Here is a 23773-nt window from a genome sequence, read left to right as displayed (position 1 = left end):
TACAAAATTACAGCCTTAACTTCCGTTGACAAAGGGTGCAGCCATCTAGAATTCTGCGCTCGGGGTTCTTGAGTTGGAATTCCAATTTAAGGGCATGTTCCAGTTAAAATTTTCGACTAGGAACTCGGAATTTACGAGTTCAAACGGAACGCATTATTATTTCCGTGACATGTTGAGGTCACTCGTAACACAATCCTTATTGGCTGGCTGCCTGCAAGGATCTCTCAGTAGACTGCAAGACCGGGGTGGAACATGTAGGGCAAGCTGACCAATCAGGCAAGCTGACCAATAAGAACACACTTTGCTTATTGGGGGTGGGGCTTAAAACTCAAAAAGACTGTTTCAGACGGAGCGTGTATGGAGATTTATATAATGAGAAAATGTGTTAATGTGTTTTTGGAACACTGAAGCATGTAGTACACTTTCAAAATAAAATTATGAACAGCGAAAATGAGCACAATAGTTCTTTATTTTCACAAAAGGCAAACATGAATAAATGCAGTGTTATTTGCTTAGAAGCTCGGGATACGTCATCTGCAGGGTGAAGGTTGGTCTTTCAGATTGATCCTTCCTACGTTTTGGCACTGTATTCATTTTTATTAATTCAGCGCTCATCTTTTACATCTTTATGTTCTGTTATCAGAGTTAATATAAACAAATCTTGCTAATACAACGTAACACATATGTGTAATTTTTGAAAAATAAAATAATACCTTGCGTCCCGTAGACCGTCTGCAGGGTCCAGCGGTATAACAGTAAAATAAATTTATTTCTTTAAATATGCTAATGCTTTAAATACAGTGTTTTCTAAATAAACATTATGCGCTTGTATAAATGTAAACTGTAATCGTTACAAATATGTTACACTTATTTTTCCATGACCGTACGTATCAACTGCAAAAGGTTTTTACGGTTTTTATAAAGCGTTTGACAGTTCAACCCGCCTGTCATCAGTGTAATACACTGTCGTGATACCGCAGGTAGGCATGTTCCTACCTTCCTCCATCTCCAAATGCTGCTCTGCAGAGATCTCTGGGAAGCTGCTTCACTTAACACCGGCGGAAAGCGGCCGTGAGCCAAACGTCGTGAGAAGCGTGAAGTGAAACCTGAGTCGGAGAGGTGGTAGCGCTACGCATCGGGTAAGGACGCCCTGTGTTGAACGAAATTTCGATGCATTACTTACTAAAACATTTTTACGTGACATTTGGGCATTGTCGTGGTCATTTTTGATTTAATTTCACAGGCTTCTTTATGCACAAGAATAATCTTTTAAGTTGTTGAGGCATGACTGGCATCGCGTTCATAAAGTTTCCTGCCCTGTGACTTATGCTTCCTGGGACAAGCTCCAGATTCACAGTAACTCGGCTGCAATGGATTGGTGTTTATAATAGATGGATGGATGGACAGAAATACGTTTATTGTGTAGGTACATGACTTTGAACATCGTCCACTAGAGGGAGTACACACGCTTCCAAGCTGCACGAAATGCCAGAGTCAGAGTGAGACTGTGAAATCGATTACTGCATTAATAAATCACCCCCCCCCCCACACACACACACACACACAGAAACACGGGGGAGGCCTTTCATGTGGAGAGATTTCCAATGCCATTATAACCAAACATTCATCGTCCGCAAATGCAAACAGCATAGATCTCCCTCTCCTTTAGGGTTCTGACCGCTATACCAAAATAAACCAAAAAAATATATATTCTTACACAAGGAAACAATTAGATTTCGAAGGAAACCACTACGTCGGTTAGGTATATTGTACAAGAACTTCAGAATATCACTTATTTTGTCGCTCTCTGTCTCTCTTCCTCTTTAAGGTTAAGTCAGTAGCGCGGTCTCTCTTAGTCCCAGTAAAGTGTGCAGCAAGCTGCTTTCCTACACCCCCACGCTGCACCCTCTACCAGTACTGGAGGTGCCCGTGCAGAGCGAGCCCTCGTGTGCTGCAGCACCTCTCTAATGAGCACGCTCACACAGAAACCTTTGTCTTCTTGTCTCCGAGCCGTCGTTGATCTCGCGGTGGGGCAGGAGGACGCTGCACGTGCTTCCTCACAGCCACATCTGATGCAAGTAAATATTTTGCTAAATTGCGAAGATTATGACTCATTTACATATAAATTATTTTCATAAAAACTGAGTGCTTTATTATTTAACGGAGCTCATTTGCAATTCTGTAATTAATAAGACATAATTCCATGCTCATACGCACTAATTGGCAACAATTGAGGGAATCCGTGATCTCATGCACCTTGCTGTACTTATCCCCGACATTCTTGCTGTGTGCCTTTACCCCTCGGTATATTTACCCCTGTCCCCTTTCTCTGTCCCCCAGACTATCCTCATCCCCACTGTTTGTCACTGCCTCTCTTTACCCCTCGGCGTATTTACCCCCATCCCCTTTCTCTGTCCCCCAGACTGCCCTCATCCCCGTTATTTATCACTGCCTCTCTCTACCCCTCCGCATATTTACCCCCATCCCCTTTCTCTGTCCCCCAGACTGCCCTCATCCCCGCTATTTGCCACCGCCTCTCTTTACCTCTTGGCGTATTTACCCTAGTCGCCTTTCTCTGTCTCCCAGACTGTCCTCATCCCCACTGTTCTTCACCCTCTCTTTACCCCAGTGTGTATTGCCCCCCGTCCCCCCCATTCCCTATCCCCCCCAATGATGACTGTCTTCATCCCCACTGTTCTTCACTGTCTCTCACACATTTTTAGCCCCCCCAATTAACAATTTTGTTCAGAAGTCACTGAAATTTAAAAAAAGTTTGCTACATTTCAAAGCACCTCAGAGTCCTGTTCTTCATACAAGTGTTTTTCAGGGTGTTTGACAACAGTTCTCTAGTATCTCAGTTCGAATCTCCTCGGCACATGATGTATGTGACAGTACATCCAGGTTATACGCTCCGCATAACAAAGGTTTTATTATCCCAGCGAAAATTGTTTTTTAGTTCTCATCATAATCTTTTTAGGTCTCAAAATATATTTATACCAAGAAAAGTTTGTTTTTATAATGATACTTTATTCACTCTACACGTTATATTGACTGTATTACACTTTTATGTTTATGACCTTTAACAAACAGATTAGGTACAATAAGTTTCCTGCCGTTCGGACTGGAAGCCTGATTGCATTTGATATGGTGCCTGAGTGCAGCGTCTGTTCTAGTTCTTCTGGCAGGGTACCTTTAGTTCTAGACTCTTTAGAACTCGGCCTTGTGTATTCCTACATTTTATCGAGAATAAATCCGGGGTCCTCTCTGTTTATTTTTCTGCCTCATCGGAAACAGAGATGAAGCAGCTCAAATGACTTGTAAATCGGTTTTGAATTCTGGCAACATGGATGACCCGGACTTGTACATTCTTGTTGTGAGTGAAGCACCACCCTCTCTACTTGAAGTACAACAATTGAATAGCATTTTCCTGGCAGTTGCTGGGTAGCACTATGAATCGCACTGAGTAACACTGTGCCCGCAGGACCAGGAACTGAAAGGTGACATACAATGTATTTTTTTTCAGTATTTTAAATTGTTCTCTGTCTACACAGAAAGTATGTGAAACTTGATTTGGTAAAAAAAAATGCACAGAAGAGCTTTTACAGGCCCATATACCACCCTAGTATTTGGCCCGAGTATTAAACAGGCCGTTCTTCCTTTTTTGCTGGGCTTATTAATATGTTAATGAGCTGTGCTCTGATTGTCTTGTCACTGAGGCACTGCCGCGGCTCACACAGGACCAACATCTCTCCAGTCATGTCCCGCATAATGACTTTTCGGTCAATGGCGGACTACATTTACTACTGTGGTCCAATAAGATTATAACAGAGCTGAAAAATGCTATTGCCAAGTGACGACGTTGCAGAACACATTACTCGCGTGTTTGTGGTGACGCTGCTATAAACAAACCTACGGCACTGCCATTCACGTAAAAAGATAGCATATACAATTATGTATGGTATATAATACTTCACAATGACAATAAACAACTGTGTTAGTAGTTGGTATTTATTTACCGTACTGTACTTTTTATCATTATTTTAGAGTGTAATCTTTCTACTTTGCCACAACCTTAACATGATCATAACTTTCATTTTGGCATTGCAACAAGAACGTTGCAATTATTTTGCTTCTCAGTCAACGCACAATTTTAGTTTCGTCATACACTTTTTATAATGAACTCTAAACAGCAAGCTGAGCAGCTCATGAATGTGTTCTTTGTGATGAATCTGGACTTCTGCTTTCAATTTTTTGATTTGCTTTTTTGTTCAGCTAACCAGAAGTAGGCTACATGTAGTACAGAAGCCTCTTGTCGTTGTCAGTACCACAGACTTTGTAACGTTTATTACTCTGTTTACTACCCTGCTAACCTGGGGTATGTTTCCCAAAAGCATAGTTGCTAACAAACAAAGTTGGAACTATGCAACTGAATGTAAGCAACGTAAGCTTTTGGGAAACATACCTCCGAAGAGAACTTACCTTCCTAGCCTGCTAGTAATAAATAACATTACATCAAAGGCTGTCAAATGGCTGTATGTTTGTTTCTCCTCATCAGGTGCACTTGTGGATGCCCCTAGAGAGAGAAAAAGCAGAAAGCTGCAGGTAGTGCAGGTCCGTTGGGCTTTAAAGTGGACTAGTGTTCATCAAGTTTGGGGGTGTAGTTAAGTCTGTTATGTAACAGTCTAGGATTTCTGAATCAGCTTGTTGTACCACCTTCTTTAATATATTTGAAAGAGGTAATAATAGTGTTTTGAGATTAAATGTATATGAATTCTGTTAACTGAACTCTTCTTATTCGAGGTAAAGTCAAATTTTCATTCAATGGCAACTTTAAGCTGAACGTTGGCTGGTTGCAGTACTTGTTGGTTAAGCCTAGCTAAAGCAGGACACCCCATCTCTCATCACATCATCTCATCTTCTCACAGCTTTTCTTGGTGAGGGTCCCCATGGCAGCATGCTGAGTAGGTCAAGATGGTGTTCTTCATCCATGGCCAACTAACTCATTCAGGGGAATCACCGGATATTCTCAGGCCAGACATACTCCCTCCAGCATGTCCTGGATTTTATACCCCCCAACCCTACACACCCTGGGACATCTCCCTTATTATCTGAGCAGGTGGTTTCCTTAAAAAGATGCCCAAACCACCTCAGCTGGCTCTGAAGGAGCAGAAGCTCTGTTTCAAGGTTCCTCCATATCTCCAAACTCTTCACCCCGTGGAGACTGAGCCCAGCAATCTTACAGAGAAGCCTTATTTTGGCAGTCTTGTTCTTTCGGTAATTACCCACAGGTCATGGACATAGGTGAGCAGAAGGATATAGATTGACAGATAAATCATGGGCCTTGTCTGATGGCTTCACCACCCTGGACCCCCACAGTGCCCACAGGACTGCAGTCACCCAGCCGATCCTCCTGTCAATCTCTCATTTCCCACCAAGATCTCAAGGCCCTTTTAACCTCCTCCACTGAGGGCACACACGCCCCCATATCTGAAAGGAGAAATCCAGACTTTTCTGAGAGAGCGCCATGGCCTCAGATTTGGAGATTCTGATACTCATCTCCGACACGTTCCACACAGGCCAGGCCAGAAGACGGGTGGAGTCTCCTCCTGACTTTGCCAAGGAGGCTGGAAAGCGTGACCCCTTATAGTTGGATCAAACGCTCTGGTCCCCCTTTTTAAAAATAGAGGCCACCATCTCTGTCTGCTAGTTCAAGGGTATTATACACACATGCCATGCAGCACTGAAGAGGCACATCAACCACGTTACCGCAGTAGCATTCAGTGATTTAAACATCCCTGGACGGATTTCATCTCTGCCTGCAGCTCTTCCACTATGGAGGTCTCTGACCACCACAGCAGCAGCTCTACTGACACACTCTAATACTCCAGAAGTTTCCAGCACTGCCTCTTTGTGTGAGGGCATATCCACCTGGTTCAGAGGTATTCTTTCCCTCTGCAGCTGAACTCAGATCAAGGAAGAGTCCCTGCCACCCCCTCCAGAAGCACTGAACGGTTTGCCAAAACCTAACCCAATCTTTCTCTCCATGGCCACTAAACTCCTCCCCTTCACCAGTGTTCCCCTCTATGATTGCCTCTGCAGCTGACTTTCTGACCTCGCAATACCTTTAATCTCAGGAGCTCCCATTAAATCAACATCCCTGAAGGCCCCCTTCTTCAGTTTGACAGCTTCCCTCAGCGCAGGTGTCTCCCAGAAGCTACGTAGGTCACCACAATGTTTATATGTGTGTGTATACTGCATTTTTTTATCTGTTATTTATTTATTTGGTCAACAAAGGTTGGATTTAAAGTACTTTATAAATAAAGTTAACAAAATGCACAGTCTCAAGTCAGATGACTCAACTGTAAAGTCAATCATTAATCTTTGGCTTAAGGCTCCCTGAAACCATCTACATCTATGGGAAATCCATGTTTATGAACATGGTGTTTGTTCTGAACGATCCTTGGATTGGCTAGAACTCCAATAACCAACTGGGTTTAGATCTGGGGGGCCAAATCACGTCACCTCTAAGTGTCATTCCATCATTCCTCAAGTGAGCATTGAATTCTCTCAGCAGGACCAAGCAATACCTTTTCAAGTAGCTCTAGGAGGTCTTCTGAACTGCTGATCAGTGCATACACACAAAGACCCATCAGAGTTTCCTTCTCTGCCCCTCGTGGTCATCTGCCCCTCATGTCCAGCGAGAATAACCGGTCTGGCACTCACATACCAGCACCTGCCATGATCTCCAGTATCGAAGAGACTCCACCCCGTTCATGAGGTCTGCTTCCAGACGCCACACCGTGTGTGGACGAAAATCCAAGTAGCTAACTAACAGCACTAACCACCCCAGAATGTTATCACTTCACATTCCCAAACCCAGTCTTCATGGCCATTGCCCTCACCTTTCACCTTGTGGGTAGTAAGACCACAAGATGGCCTCACTTAGCCAATTCAGGCTGATCCTGTCTGGGTTAGATGGGTGGCTTGGCCACCTCGTGTGGCTCGAGGCATGCATCCCAGTAACCGTTTTCCAGGAAGGATACACTGACTCTTCATTGTTTTGTCATATCTATGGGCATGTGGTCATAACAGGCTAAACACCTAAAAAAGGTCAGTACGAGTAGGGTGCAGTACTGTAGTGATACTAATTGTAGTATATGTAGATGATGTAGACTCCTCTAATTTGACCCTGTTGAAATATCAAAGTGGTGAGGTAACATATTTTCAAGCTGAAACGCCTTCAGTTTTTTTTGTGTGTGTGATAGGTGTGAGCTCCAGCTCCTCCTCATTAACCTTGTTCTTTCTCCTCTGTTTGTGTCTCTTTATCCTGTTCATTACATTTAAATAATAGCGTCACGTGTGCCTAATCATGTGACCTTTTTAGATTTTTTACCCATGACTTGACAAGGACAGGTTGACTAGTTTGGCCAAATGCAAGGTAGATATTCTGTAAGGTAGGTATTCTATAAAATAGATGTTCTGTAAGGTAGATATTCTGTAAGGTAGGTATTCTATAAAATAGATGTTCTGTAAGGTAGATGTTTTATAAGGTATTCCGCATTTCCATACATATGCTTGTCATTCACCCATCTTCTAGCCCTTATCCTGGTCAGGGTTACGGGAAGGCAGGCAGCACAGGGCATACGGCTTGGGTAGCTGCTGAACAGGATGCCAGTCTATCACCAGGCACACAAACACTTATACACTGTATCTCCCACACAATCACAATGTACTAACAGGTGATTCAGGGACACCAGCCGTTCTCACTGCATGTCTTTGGACTGCAAGAGCAAAGCAGAGTTCTTGGTTTTTATGATTTGTTGATTGATGTAGTGTACTGGGTGGGATGTTCCTGCCGGCGGATGGAGTTGTACCCTCGAATTAAGCACTTTATCAAGCTTCATAATTGGATGAACACGTGAGATTTTACCAGTGTGCACATTAGGTAAATGTGTTTGCTATGCAGACACCTTCTTGTTAAAATAAAATGCACAGAAGCAGTGGGGGGGGGGGGGAGGTTGCTGAGCATGGCAAAAGTGGTCTGGCGGGGGGCGCCGACGTGCCACAGTCACATCTGAAGTCACCTGTGAAGCACCCTACTAGCCGACCCACCCACCCATGTGACGCTGCCTTGGGTGTCCTCAGGCAGCCTCGGGAACAGAGACAAGAGGAAGCCTGTGAATGAAACTTATCATAACGATCACAAACTGTCCATTTTTTTAAAATAAACATTAAACTACTGCGCAGCCCAGCCTGATCCGTATTGGGGAATACTGCTGAGGCAGCTACATGCTGGCCGACCTGCACAGGCTTCCTCAGGGAGGTCAGTCAGAGGTTGACTGCGGTTTACAGCCATTCCACTCCGGTTCAGGTTTATAGTTGGGCAGAGAGCTGTGTGTCACCACTCACCCAGCCCCTATACCCTAACCCTCTTCCCCACCCTACAACACATTCCTTTGTGGTTTTCTGAAACCAGGAACAAAGCAGGATTGGCTCTGGTGTCACTGAAAACAGGCACCCACGCACTGTCCCATTCTCACTCCAACTCCACAAAAACAAACTCATTCACAGGTTTATCCCTCAGTCTGCCTCCCTCATGCACGGCATTCCTAAGTAGCTCTGGCACACTAAACAAACTTCCATTCATCAAAACTCAAGTTTTGGTCACAAACATGCGACAGAGGCACGGATTCGTTCATGGGGTTTCTCATCTCTTGCTCTCACAAACACACAACACAAATGCTAATTGGTTCATGGAATTTTGTCGTCTCAACCTTTCGCAAACATAGGAGACTCATACTGAGTCATCAACTGGTTTGTCATTCCTGTTTCTGCAAACCATACAAACACATGTACAGTTAAAAACAAGTACTTCACTCATGACTAAAATATTCACATCTTTAGACAGGTTCTTTCACACACGCAACAGGTTTTACCACTCAGGTTATTTCAGAACACTAATGGCAGAGAACTCTTGTGTTTATACGGCATGTATAATATGGCTCAGTGGGCAGCACTATTCCTTCACACCTCTAGGGCTGGGTGTCCAAACGCCACTCCTGCTCTGTGTGTGTGGAGTTTATGTGTTCTCCCCTATGTGACCCTGTCCTGGATAAGTGTTTAGAAAGTGGATGCATGCTAGGATATCTGCAGTATGATTTCACAAGCTATGCAATGACATGTAGCTGCTTGTTGCAGCACAGCTTGTCTTGATGCAGCCTTGCTTGCTTGGATGTCGGTTGTCATATTCCTGCCCGTCTCCTCCCTGTCATGGCCCTAACAAGCTACACCTATCCCTCTCATCTTGCTTCTCGTTCCGATCCCTCGTGTGGAAATCACTCCCAGCTGCCTCTCATTAGTTCCCTTGTTAGTCCCGTATATACGTGCTTCCCAGTCCTGTGTTGCCCAGTCCAGTCATTGACGGCAAACCCTGTTGTTGCCTGTGCCCTTCCTTGTTCCATTCCTCCAGCTTTTGATCCCTCATTATTCTATTTATTTCCCGTCTCTATTCTTTAAGTTAAAAAAACCTACTTTTGTTTCACCACGACACTTGCCCTCATGCCTTTTGTCCTGTAAGCCCTGACATCCGTGACCTTTGCGACAGGTTCAGATTTGAAGATGCGGTACTCCAGAAAAAAATAACAGAATAAAAGTGTGGTGAGCAAGAACTTCATTTAAACATAAGTAGAAGGATGGTTCCCTCTTGCACTGTCCATCTGACAGCTTCCTCTGAGGACTGGCTGGGCGTCTCTTCCTACGTGCAGCCAGGGAGTCGCTCCCATCTTATTTACGTGCTGTAGTGTGCTGCTGCCCTAGGAAGTCTCGCCTGCCTTGAATGCTAAGTGGACATGCGATATAGCAGAGAGCACTCGTCTTTGCCGTCTGTGTCCTTTTTGGAGTGTTTCTGTCTGACTCCGCTCGTCTCACTCCCTCTGTGTGTTCCCTGTCTTACTATCCTCCAGGTAGGAGTACAGCTGTACCTCTGAGTGAAGAAATCGGCCTGAATTGCTTCGTAACTTTGTCGTACACGTACGTTCACCAAAAAGATATCCTCATCTATTCTATCCTTTTCAGGAAATATTGAAACTGTGCAGGTGAATAAAGCACAATACTGTACCCTAGGCAAGCTGAACACAGGTTGATGAGCAGGCTCACAATCATCCTTCATGCTGATAATTCTGGATATCCAATCCATGAACAAAGTGAAGTGTAACTAGCAGCCTGTTGCTGTCTCTTAGATGTCTGGTAGGCACCTGCTGATGTACCTGCCAGCTGGGGGGCAGGACTGGTGACCGAGGCATTCAAATCCACACTCCAGGATGGGCCTGGGGGTGCTGTGCTTGAAAAAGTCACCCATGATCCTGCAGTAGACGCCTAGCTTTATACACAGACCAAAAAGGTGCAGCATTGTGATGAATCTGAATGAAGGAACTGGATGTCTGCATTCTGAAGATTGTCTGGTCTTGATCCTGCGAGTGGGATTTTTCCCAACACTAGTATGCACACAAAAGTTTAAGCCAGGGCTGATATTATGAAATCCATTAGAACCCAGGACCTAATGGTTCATCATTCATTCTCCACGTAAAGTTCTGCTCCCATCTTTAAGACCAGGTAACACGCATACAATTATATATTGTAGAGCCAGTTAACAATGTAAACATCTATTCCATAGTTTTTCAAAGGTACATTAATTAATTTATTTATCACAAGAATTTGAGCCCATAGAAGTGCTTTCCAGCACCTTCCCACTGTGCCGCCCCGCATCTGAATACTAATCGAATAATAGCCTCTCTGGCAAAGAAGCTGTTGGCTCAGCTTCCGCCACATGGCCCTTAAGTAATTGGACCTAATGGGAGCGCCTAAGTGGACTGAAGTGAACCCATAGAATCAGCACTGTGTTATTACTGCGTTTGTGTGGTGATTATACTTGAACTGGAAAACCGCATACTGTTAGCGGGATTCTTTTGGTAGTTTTGTGTCGTTACAGCCCTACAGCGAAGATGATTTTCCCTTATAATCAGCATTTTTATCATCCATCCATCCCTCTGTCCATTTTCCAAACCCATACAGGGTGACGGGGGCTTGGAGCCTATCCCAGACAGCGCAGGACATTTGGCGGGGGTCACACTGGACAGGGCACCACTCCCTCAGAAGACAGCATACGTTATTTATTTCATTATACTTATAAAGGTATATTGATACGTGCATGTATGTTCATGTTCATATCTGGCACATTCACCTTGAAGCTCGTCTCTCAGTCCTGGGGCTTGCACACAGGTCTTCCTGAGGGGATCGTATCCACCTCTTGATGGATCTTGGGGGCTTTTATAGGGTATTAGTAACTGATGCTGATTGGCCAAAGGCAAGGACTGTTCTGAAGGTGCCTTAGGATGGCGGCAAGGGGAAAAGGAGAGCCTGAGATATCATTTCAACATTACTTTCCCTGTGCAGGCTGCAAACATATTGTTGAGTTCTACTGTGTTCAGCACAATATACATATTTATTTTATGTTATGTTTGATTGATATGTTATGTATGTAATATATGTGTATGAATGCAAGTTATTTATGTTATGGAAGCTGTAGATTTTGTTGTACTTCTGTATGCACAATGACAAATAAAAATCCTTGATATGGATGCAACAGAATTAATTTGAGAATCTTTTTAAAAAAATAAGAGCAACTAAAAGTTTTAATTTTCATGCTTCTTTCCCTCAGTATCTACTCTGAAATGATTGCAAGGGTGTGTTTGCTGCCATGCAGCCATTTATTTGGGGCGGCCGAACAAATTCTGTGACCTGAAGCAAAATCAGCATGGGGGTGAAAGCTGATCAGGCTGTGGAACTGACCAGCACAAAGGTGGACAACGCTGGTAAAGCAATGTGTGGAATCTCACAGCAGGGGAGTGGGGAGTCATCTGGCCGTCAAACAGTCTGTTTTACATTGGGTCTGGGGGGGGGGGTGGGGGTTGTAAGATCCTTAGGGCTCTGTGGAGAGAAAACAATGCTCTCTAAATAATGATATTACCGAAGAGTAAACACTACATCTAATAGACGCAAAGGTGCTAACGAATTTATCAGACATTACTATAAATGAATTAAGCAAAACAAAGCCGGGTATGACACAAAGAGTCCTCTATGCATCCTGTTAGCACTACTCAACATATGCCAAAGATTTAAATCCAACAGTTTTTTTTTTAAATGATTTGCTTTGTGTTGATTCACCTTAAATGAATTTATCGAAGCGGGGGTATTACAAGCGATTCGCGGCACTGCGCTTGCGCTTTTTAAGGCGCCTTTTGTTCATCTTTTTGAAAGGCGTTAAAGCGAGCGATTAATTTAGTGCGACACCTTAAGTCTCATGTTTCTATGTCTCACTGCCGCCCACCACATGTATATTTAATTTGGAAATATGTATATGTTATTGTCTATCGGGCCAGCATTTATATAACAATTACGCTGAAATATGCACATGCAGGGAGCTGCGAGTGTGGACTAATTGGGGAGTGCATCTCTCCGCGACCTCCCTCCCCTCTTCCTCCTCCTCCCCCCCCCCCCGCCCTCTCCTTTTAACGTTGTCTTTCTCCTTCTCAAAGAACAGCTGAAATCCTATACTGGTGCGCCCTGGATCACCATGGAGACCAGCTTGGCGCTATCTCGCGCCGGGAAGACGAGACGGGCCCCTGGGGTCGCGCAGCCCCCCGGATCCCCCAGTCACTCCTGGCGTGGGACTCCCATCCCATCCGCCCAGAGTCATAGGCAATGCAGTGCACAGAAAATTACATTTTTCTTTCTTTACAAGGTTATCGTCGTAAATAATGCAACTCTGTGCTGACCTTTGATAGAATAATGATTAAACTGCCGTTATACCTGTGACTGTGTACATATCCATTAAACGTGTCAGTTGAATATGGTTTTTAATTAAATGGAAAGGAATGCACCGTCAATTCACCACTATCATCAGAATTCATTGTTATAGTAATTTCATCATCAACATTATTAATATAATTATTAATGTTATTGTGGTTGTTGTTGCCGAAAAGGTTGAACCTTTTCGATTTCTTAAATTATATAAGTTCGTGGCACAATTAATTAAAAATGAGGAATAGATCGGAACTGCTCATTACTTTTGTGCGATTCGAAGGGTTTACTTTCGATTTAAACACTTCTGTTGTGACTGGCGAAAAAATACCTTGCTATCCTGTTATAAGATCTCATAGTTTTATGTATTTTCCGTGTCACTCGCTTTTCGCTTCGCTTGTCCTACTCTACGTTTTCATGCTCTGCAGCCTATTTGTATGTAAAAGATTGCAAAAAATGCGGAATGTCATTATGAGCCAATTGTGTAAGTAGAAGAATAAAAAATGGTGAAATTGAGTTGTCGAGAGTATTTATAGTTGGGCGTCATTACATGTTTGCGGTTATCGGTGAAATACGATAAATAACATAACTGTCTGAAAATAAGTTGCAATTAACAGAAACGTGGACAATCAGAAATGCGAGTCCTCATGAATATTTAATTAAGATACAACAAATTTTCATGACCTAACTACGTTACACACCCAGTGCTTTAACTTAAAATTGCAGCTGCCTAATTTTAATGTTAGTTGATCGGATTTATTATGAGAAAGTCCGACGGCAGACCTCGATTGTACAAAATAAATACAGATATGTTGCTGTTATATTGTTACTACTAGCCGTCTCCAGTTCTGCTCTGTTTAACATCTAATGGAATTCATGTATTTGTAGTCCATTTTACAGGCGACGTCAAGAACCGGGAAGGCTGTGTCTGCAGCGCACGCCTACATTGCCCATGATGACCATCGGCACGATACAAACTGCCTTCTAGCCATCTCTAGTTCTGCTCTGTTTAACGTCTAATGGGATTCTTGTATTTGTAGTGTATTTTAATGAATACACCCAGAACCAGGAAGGCTTATTCTGAAGCTCCCCCCTACAGTTCCCATGATGCCTTTCGGCGCGATACAAACTGCCTTCTTGCGCTTAAGGAGTGTTTCCCATTTAAACAAACACTGCTGAAGATGGCGGAGAGTTAAGAGTGAGGGAAAAAAGGAACTGCTGAGCTGTGAGGAATATACCGAAACTGGTAGGTCCGGAGTGGCTTCGTGTACTGCATGTTGTGCGACCCGGTTCGTGAGATTTTCGGCGTTACTTGATTAGTCGCAATCCGTTATGAAAATGTGAAGATCGACTTTGGTGAGATATCAGCAGCTACCTTACAGTCATATCGCAGTCTGTGCTGTCGTGCCGCGTCCGTCCCTTGTTTTAAGGATGCATTTAAATATTTAGCAATAATCTGCTGGAAAATAGGCGGCTCTCTTTCCCGACCCCGCCAATAGTAGTATGTCTATTTACATTAAGTTAAGTGAAGACTGCTCAAAACCTGCCAAGATTTTGTAAAGTTTTTTTCTCTCTCCTTTCTGACGCAAACCCAAAACATTATCGGCATTTGGGCAAGTGTTGGAAATATAGGCAGATATTTGCGCAACGTGGTGCTTAACGCCGTTTGATCTCTTTTGCAAACTTTATCAGCATTTGGGCTGTGCTGCTTCAGCACGCGCGCGCCTTACGGTAGTCCCTTTAAATACCCAGCATCGCTATTAAACATTTATTCGTGTGAAATGCCGTCCTGCCGTTTACGTCACGCTTGCATGTTTTTTAAGTTTGTGCGGGGGATTATAAAGGTGTTTTTTCTGCAGTCGCTACTTGTAAACTTTAACTTGAATAGAATATTTATGGTGCATTTCACTACTCGGACGGGGCACAGGGGACTCCGTGTGCAGCTTACAAGTGTCCTTATAAATCAGCGGGGGCACTTTACTGTCCCTCGGTAGCCCCCCGGAAAAAGCGCCGCCGTCTCGGCTGGTAGTGCGTTTCGGGGGGCTGCCAGGACTCTTGGACAACGGTCTGCGATGTCTCTGCTGGGAGAATCCCCCGCCCCCTCCACGATCACTGTGCACAGCCGCCTGGCTGCCGATAGATGCACGGTGATAAATCGCCCTGCTCCTGTGTGGCCGCGGTGCCGGGCTGCAGGGCTGTGGGGGTGGGGGCGGCGGTCACCGGCTTGCGACCTTTTCCCCGACGTGAAGAGTCCTGCCGACCGATGCCGCCGCGCTGAGCAGGCCGAGCTCCAGGGTCCGAGGGGAATAAACATGAATGTTTCGGATGCATTGCAGAGGTGCACGTTTCTGGAAGTGTTTACATCGTGACGTTCGCGCATTCAATTGCAGTTGAAATTTGAGACTCACTGTGCGCATTTTCCGTATTGAATGACTTGATGGTGGTTTAATATGGCTTAATGACGATGATTATTTTCGCCGTAATGTCATTCGGACCCGTCGGTCGCTGCCGACTCCGGGCTGACAAAGGGCCGGCGGGGTTTAGCGAATCTCTGCTGCCGCCTTGAGTTTAATGGTCACGGCTGTGGAGGTTCATGCCGGCTGCCGATCAGCGCGTTGTCCATCATTCAGACACAGCTTTGACTCTTAAGTACGGCGGGATTATGAAGAAGAAATGATTTTAAAACCATGGAGCGTCTGTCGATGCCTTCCCCGGGTGCCACAGCCATCTGTTTCTGCTGTGGGCTGAAAGAGGGGCAGCAGATTGCATGGGGACTCTACAGGTGACAAAGGGACGGTGGCGGCCCCCCCCCCCCCCCCCCCCACACACACACACACACACACACACACACGCACGCGTGTGCATGCAGGCAGGCATGATCCGCCCTGCACTCACTCTCTCCACCAGTCACAAACACAGGGTATACCTCACTAACGCGGTAATCATTTTTTCCCCCTGGCTTTCTGACACGCAGAGGACCTCTAAGAGGCAGTGTCCCACATCGCACCACTTTTTAACATTAAAATGTGTCCTTGTTCCTCTTAGGAAACAGTGACCAGTTCTCACTGGTTACTGACATAGTTTCAGGTTAACCTGGAAGTTCGAGACTTAATATTTTATTTCATTATTTCTACATGTTTAATTTGTGTCCTGTTACCATTTAACCATCTCTTCTGGTGAATTACCCACTATGCCCCCGTAGAAGATGTTAATTCTATATATAATGCTATATTAGGGTATATTTTCAAGGTAGGAGTACAGCTGTTCACCATTTCTGCCAGTCTTCCACGCTGTGGTTGTAAGGCTTAGGGTTGGGCTGTCTGGGGATGCACTTAACTTACCTGTGCTTGAATCGCTGTTTGTATGTCGTCCTGCCTTTTACTGCCTGGGTTTTAGTGCCCGTGCCCTTCTGCATGCAGAGGTTACACAGTGCTCAACACCCCAGTAATTTCCAAAAAGCTTTGGCGATTGTGTTGCTTTAGTCGGGCTCTAACTGTAAGGAAATGTAATCCTTTTTTCCATTTATTTATGTTTTTCCTTTAATTGTTGTTGTCTAGCTGTTACTTAAGCATAAAGCGGCATGACTCTAGGGTGGGTCCTTAAGTTGAAGTGTGTATGCGTGTGCTCGTGTGTGCTGCATGCGTGGGCTGGTAGGTTTCCCTGACAACCTGTTGTTACTTGGCGATAGGGTACTCTTGAGTGGCAGGGCAGCAGGGTGTGTCATAACTGCTGGGGTTGATCTGGGGCCCTGGGTGACGGTGTTCTCTCGGCATGACCGTGGCCTTTCTTGCGGCAATGCAACGACATCCTCTCCTACAGCACTGGGCCAGACTGTCTTTTGTCCACTGATGGAATGATCTAGTTACATTGCAATCACTGTCCTGACCAGCAGGCGGCATAGCGTTTAAGGGTGCGGAGTTGTGACTGGATCTTTACGGCTTCGTATCCGATGCTTGACTTCCCGGAGTGGGTTTTACCAAAGAGATGGCTTAAACGTTCAGTTATTTAACTAGCTGAAAAGGTAACCGTTGGTTTTAAACCACCGCTGGGTGCAGTGCAGGCAGCTGCAGTCAGAGTGTGGTCTAGCCGTGGAGAGCGCTGGCACGTGGCAGCTCTGCGGCCTGCACCATCCACGCTGACAGCGTCTCCTTTGCTCATTTTCTTTTTCTCCTTCTGTTTATGTTTATTCGAGCTGGAGTTCACACATGAAGTTTCACTCTCTCATCCTCAAAGTCGGGGAGCTGCACACAGCCCCAGTCCGAGCTCGCGACTTCACGTGCGCCGCATGGTCATAGAATGCACTGGAACGTGCTGGTAGCCGATGGCTTGGCCCCTTGGCCTCACACGTAGGAGTTGGGTGCAAATTGAATTTTCTGGTCTATGGCCATTAATGGGGGGGAGTGGACTCCTGCAATGTTGTGGCCGTCCTTCTTGCCAGAGTGCAGTTTCCAGGGGGGGCTCCTTTCTTAGACTGGAGGCTCCCTGTACTCCCATGATCCCTTGGTTTGGTTATGGGACCAAAGTACTTGCAGTTCTTCATTCGGGGGTCTTGGGGGCCTGTTTATGTTCCATTTCCTGGTTTTCGGTGATGGGGGTTTCTAACGTATATGGTCAACTTGCCTCCTTATTCAGTATTTTCAAATCTGTGTCATTAAAATAATGCTACATCAGGTCGCCGGTTTGCAACACTGTATGGTGTTAGGGGGCTGTTTGTAAAACGGTTCTCCTAGAGACCTCCTCTCTGTTATACGGCTGTGTCCGTATTAATTGCATTTGCAGACTTAACTGGCATGTGTGCTGACAGTCCCCTGAACCCAGCAACTGTGCGTGTTTGCTACTGCATGTTCGCTAACATGTTAGCAGACATGTTTGTGGATTATTGCTGACTTATTAGCATGTCACTGGGTGTGTGGTCTATATTAGCGCTCATTCATTACCATGTTAGCAGGCATGTGTGCTTTTGCTTGCTTGTTAGCATGTTAGCATCTGTGGTGCGCAATATTGCTCGCTTGTTAACATGAGGGAAGGCGTGCATGTTAGCAGACATGTTTTTGTGTGCTGTTGATTGCTCATTAGCATGTTAACAGGTGTGTGTGTGTGTGTGTGTGTGTGTGTGTGTGTGTGTGTGTGTGTGTGTGTGTGTGTGTGTGTGTGTGTGTGTGTGTGGTTGTGTGTGTGTGTGTGTGTGTGTGTACACCTGTGCTCATGCTATTGTTAGTTCCTTCATGATCCCAGCCTGGTTTTTCCACATTGCTCTTGGTGTCTTAGGCACTGCGGCCCGTCTGCCCGCGCCGGGATCCGTCTGCATCTTACAAAGAAGCGTGGGAAGGCACTCTGGTGTTTTGGGGGTGTCTTAAGTGCCACAGCGACTGCTGCGGCTTTCGGGCATCTGCGTGGGTACGTGCCTCGTGGAGTGGAACATCAGTCCTGCGTGCCGGTTCTGTCTGCGGACGGTCACAGTTCAGCCATCGCTCCGTATTGTCTTGTGAAGGCTCGGGATCCCCCGTCTTTGTGTGCGGGAGTGTGTTGGCTCGCCTGCAGCCCGACACGCCGCCTCGCTCTGCATGAGCCCGCCGCTGTCGCAGGCCGACCAAACGGCCCCATGGCTCCAAGGCCGTCTCTGCTGAAATGGGGCTGCTGCAGATGGTCTCAATTATCATTATGTTTCGGGGGGGGGGGGTGGTTTTCGTCATCCTTGCCACTGCTGGTAAAATCTGAGGTGTGTGTTGGGGAGGGGAGCGGGGGGGGGACAGTGCGCATGCATGTGTGTGGGTGATGGTCGTATCCAGCTGTGACTGGCTGTGCAGAGCGACGTTGCCATGGTGATGGAGTCCCGCGCGCCTGCCTCAAGGTCGTGCGCCGAAGCAGGCGTCTGCGCGGAGCGCGTGCGCGGCATTCGGGCGGCAGCGCCAGCCGTCGGCGCGCCATGCTGGTGAATGGGAGCCCCGTCCGGTACAGCAGAGAGGGGGCAATGGTGGCTCTCTGTCACGTGATGTGCGGTGCCTCCCCCCCTATGCCTTGGCTTCATTCGCTTGTTCCTTGTTTTTATATCGTGGCCCAGTTCTGGATTTCTGTTTGATGGTGTATCGATTGACTCTGCTGGGGTCACGCGGTTCGCTTGTGATGCTTCACCTGCCCCTCGACCCCCTGCCCCACCGGGTCTAAGCTCTGGTTGTGCACCCCCAGCTCTGCACTTAGCTGAGGGTCTGGGCCGGGGATGTGGCCCGGTTCTGATAGCCGTGGTGTGGCGGACTGCCTTTCAGCCTGTAACAGCGGCACATTCTGGAAACCCTTGCTTTGTGCTGAGTTCTGTTATCTGTCACTGCTCACAGAGGCTTTGGCCTGCAGGGGAGGCGGTTCCCAGTGCCCAGCCAGCTGCTGTCCTCAGAGCCCTTTACCCTCCCTGACTCCCCTCCCCCTCCTGCTTTGGCACCGAAACCCCTTACCGGTTAGAGGTGCGGTCAAACGCTGGATGTGCTCTGAGTGGAGCTGAGCTCTGCACCTATCTCATCCCCGGATTCTGATTGGCCGTCCTGGCTGTTCTGCATCCGTGTGTCTGTGTGTCCGCCCTCTCCTCCCAGTCCATTTTTACCCACTGCTCTGACCGGTTCTGCTCCAGTTCTCTCTCCCTCCCTCCCTCCTCTTCCTCTCCCTCCATCTCTGCCAAACTCCTTTGTCTCCCGTTCGCCACCCCCCCTAGTCTCTCTCTCCCGCTCAGCCACTCTCCTCCTGTCATTAGCGGTCGGGGCCCTCCCGGCACACCTCCGCGGGGGCTGTCTCTGCAATCTTACTGGCTGGATCCTCCCAGCCTACTGCTCATTCAGGCAGGGGGGCCGGGCAAACCTATGAGCGCGATGGGCCTGATGCGGACACCCCCAGGTGCCCCCGGAGGAAGCGCCGCAGTGGGCAGAATCCAACATGCAGTGACGTGCGCTTTGTCTGGGTTTAAATAGCCGAACGTGGGGCGCTGCGACTGAAGTTTTACCAGGGCCTTTGAGGGGGCATACTGTGAAGTGTAACAAAGGCTTGTGTGTGCCTGTATTGGGGGGGGGGGGGGGGGTTAATTTCACCATGTCTTGGGAGTGCCGGGCTTGGTGGTTTTGTCTCTATGACATTAAGTCCAGTAAAAACAAAAGCCTTTTGTGCACAGACTAGAAAGAGGAAGGTGAGGGGGAAAAAAAAACGCATGAGTTTCCACATTTAAAGTCATCTCTCCACCGGTGAGCCAGTCATTCATACGCCCAGCCCTGACACAGGGGGGCATTGTGGGTAATCTTCAGCTGGACATGCTTAGGGCACAGCCCGTGTGTGTGCTTCTGTGAGCCCAGAGGCCACAGACATGCCAGGCCATTCTGCTGCTTCCGGGCAGGGTGGTATGCTGCTGTGTGGAAACGGTGGTGTGGGGACCCCTCCCACCCTGCACCTGGCTCACACGCTTCGGGTGCAACCAGCACAGCTTGTGCTGTGATCGCTGTGCCCCACAGGGTGCCAGAAGGGGTCAGGGGCGTGACCCCGTGGCAGGAACAGTCGACCTTGACAACTTGCCACAGAGAACCGGGTTGCAGGTAATGCCAAGGGTGGGGAGGGGGTTTCCTGAGACCCCAGCGTGCTATTGGGGCCTGTGTGTGTCCAAGTGACTGTGTGTGTGGTCCCCTCCTTATTTTTATTGCCTTTTCTGCTGAGACTCGAACCCGGGACCTGTGGCCTCTGTGTTGTTAAGTTCCGTCTTCCCCCTCTGCATTTAGTGTTTACTTATCTGCATAGATGGTTTTTTGGTGGCATTGCTGCTTAACACCCAAAGCCAGGCATTGATCTCAATTGTTACTTTGTTCACTTTATTCTCTCCTTCCCCAGTATTTCTTGTCACCGTTCTCTCCGTGGGGTGGGTGGGTTTGATCAATGGCTGAGTGCCTGGTGTTTTTGGAGGGGAGGGCCTTCTAATCAATGCTGAATGCCCCCCCCCCCCCCACCAGTGACTTAGGATCTGCTAGAGCTTTGTCAGTGCACTCATGCCAGAAGCCCCTCCTGTCTCCGTCTTGCCGTTCCTCCTGCCCCAGAGTCAGTTTCTCTCTCCACCTCACCGTTTCTGTCAGTCAGTCACCGTGTGTGTGCGCCTCATTGTTTTTCCTGCCTCTGTGTCTGTCGCTCTGTCTGTGCCTCAGCCCTCCTCCTGAGTCTCTGCCTCGGTGTCGGCCTGCTCCTGTTTGGGCCCGTCCGTCTGTCAGCCGGCACTTGGTCCATCTGCTGCGTCAATCCGTCCATCTGTCTGGATTTCCAACTCCTCTCGGGGACAACCTTTGCCGCTCTTGTGCCCCCTCCCTGCCCGATGCATGTGGGCTGCCTCAGCGCCGGCTGCCTCAGCGCCGCTCTGAGCCCATCTTCGGGAGTTTCTGAGCCGCGAGACGCATGTCTAGGCAGGAGCGGTGTGTTGAACAGAGGTGCTGGCTGGGGGTGCCGCCGAGCGAAGTCATGTGGGATGGGGGCGTCGCTGAAGAGCACACTCGGGAGCCCCCCTCCCTGACTGGAGAACGTGACCAAGCGCATGTGGCAGCTGCCGCTCGCCCCCAACTCCTCGCAGTATGGCTGGCGTCTTCCCCTTCTTTCCGGCGATGTGGGGGGGGGGGGGGGTTCGTAATCAGCCGAGACGTGTGTGAACCTGTGTGTGTCTGGAATTCGCGGAACCCCCTGAGTTACCAGTGATCTGCCAGCGCTGGCAGGATGGGGGGTGCGGATGGGTGCGTTGTTCACCTTCCTTTTCCACACTCTGTTGTGCTACACTCCTTGGGTTTTGTTTTAGAGAGAGAGATTTAGCTGGGGGGGGGGATGGGGGGCTTGGCGTCGGCGTGTCGCGAGCTGGATCCTTATAGTGGGTTGAAGTTCAGTGGTAGCTGAGCCCCGCTCCCATTGGCTGAATTTGGCCTGCTCCCATTGGCTGGATCTGCCCTGTTCCCATTGGCTGGAGAGAGGTGAAATTGAAACCACGGTAAACTTTTGACCTCGCCAGAGCTCAGTGGACCTGCCCAGCCCTGCTGCGGGGGGGGGGGGGGGGTGTTCTCTCTTTTCCTGTGTTTAGTCCATGTGCGCATGTGAGGCCCTATTGGGGGGGGGGGGGGGGTCCTCGGCTCCCCGGCGCTGCGTCCGTGCGCATGGCTCACCATTTGAAAAAGCCTCCCTGTCGTCAGGAATCAGCTTTCATTGCTGGTGGGGGAGGGTCAACCGCATTTCACAAGATGAATAAAGCTCTGCTTCTGGCTCGTTCTGAAGCTGAGAGACGGCGGGTGGCCCTCTCTCCCTCTCCCTCTCTCTCTCCCTCTCCCTCTCTCTCTCTCCCCCGCTCTCTCTCTGTCTCTGTCTCTCTCTATATATAAAATCGTTCTCACTTTCTGCATGTCTGATTTGAGGTTACATCACCCTCAGGGTGGCTGTCTTGCTCATCTCCTCCTGCTCAGATCCCCCTTGGTTGTCCTGCTGCAACTATAAAACACTGTGCCTTGACTGCGGAATGAGTGTTGCCCCTCCTGTTTAATATCCCACCATGGTGGGGGGCTGTGACCTTTTATTCAGGGGTTGGGGGAGGGGTGACGTGTCACCAGCCCCTCCTCCATGTGGTCATGTGACTCACCTTTAACAGATGGAGGACAGGCCCCCGAAACGGTAGGCAAGCGGCCTCGGCATCGCTCTCAGCCCCAGGGGTGTCATACGCAGGTCTGTGTCTGACGGCAGCTCGGTGGCTGATGCCTTCCTCCCTTCTCCTTCTGCACTCACAGATGCAGATGCTCTCTTTATTTTTTAAATAAGCGCCTCTTTTGTTTCACGATATGCAGTGGGGGGGGGGCGACCACCTCCTCCTCTCCGTAAAAAGCACACGCCATCCACACGCCCCCCTCTTAGCTCTGACCGACCTCGTACTCGGTGGGTCCCCCAGTGAGCCGCCATTGGCTCTGCCCCCCAATGCCTGCGTCCCTGCTGCTGTGAGCACGCTCAGTCTGGCCACCGCTCCCGTTTCCAAGGTCACCGATTGTTTTGTGTGCCTCTCCCCCCACTCCCCCTGCAGGCGCTTTCCTCCTCACAGGTTACTTAAAATAGAGCCCCGACACCCCAGGACTGAGCCCCAGAGTGACCCGGGAGGCTTGACCTCCTCCTGACTGTCACCCATCTATCCAAAAGTACCTTCAGACCTGGCAGCCCAATGCTGCAGGTGGACCCCCCCATCCTTGCACTGTGTTCCATTGATCTGGATCAGCTGCTCTGCCCTTTTTACCCCCAGTTGGATTTTTTTGCCCTCGAATCAGCCTCTTATGCAAACCTCCTGAGGGGGGATTCAGGAATGCAAACCCCCCCCCCCCCCCTCCCCCCCCCGACCAGTCGTGTGAGAGGAGCCTGAAAAAGCCACTTTATTGGGTAAAGGTGGGGTTTCCACCCCCCCCCCCTCCCCACACCGTGGTCACGTGTCCAGGGCCCTCAGGCCAGTTTTGGTCTTGGGTGCGTTTGGTGACGTCTGGGGGTGTGATGGCAGGTCAGGATTCAGGACGCTGCGGCTTTCCGGGACACACACGTGTGCGGCCCCCCAGGGTGACGTCATGCCCCGGGGTGGCCTCTCCCCGACCTGCGGCTTTCCGGGACACACACGTGTGCGGCCCCCCAGGGTGACGTCATGCCCCGGGGTGGCCTCTCCCCGACCTGCGGCTTTCCGGGACACGCACGTGTGCGCCCCCCCAGGGTGACCTCTCCCCGACCCGCGGCTTCCTGTCTGTGCTTCCATAATGTTTATCAGTACCCACTACCCCCTTTAATTTGGACAGCAGGGGCCAGTGCCTGGCGAGGTTGGTGTTTCTGCAGACCTAGCTTTCTCTCATCGCTGTGGGGGGGCTGTGCTTCCCCCCCCCCCCCGCTTCCTGTAATTACATTATAAATA

The 23773-nt window shown here is 48.3% G+C and overlaps 1 long non-coding RNA gene across 1 annotated transcript; it reads left to right on the top strand.

Annotated features, from left to right (window-relative positions):
* The first annotated feature begins 351 nt into the window (after nucleotides 1-351).
* LOC125727526 (uncharacterized) lies at nucleotides 352-7992 on the top strand. The gene is made up of 4 exons (XR_007388794.1): nucleotides 352-547; nucleotides 981-2078; nucleotides 4556-4611; nucleotides 4926-7992. It is a non-coding gene; the product is annotated as an uncharacterized LOC125727526 (long non-coding RNA).
* Nucleotides 7993-23773: the final 15781 nt, after the last annotated feature.

This window comes from Brienomyrus brachyistius, unplaced genomic scaffold (assembly GCF_023856365.1).
Source record: "Brienomyrus brachyistius isolate T26 unplaced genomic scaffold, BBRACH_0.4 scaffold100, whole genome shotgun sequence".
Lineage (NCBI taxonomy): Eukaryota > Metazoa > Chordata > Actinopteri > Osteoglossiformes > Mormyridae > Brienomyrus > Brienomyrus brachyistius.
The sequence above is the reverse complement of the archived record's forward strand: the minus strand, read 5'-3'. Positions and strand labels throughout refer to the sequence as shown.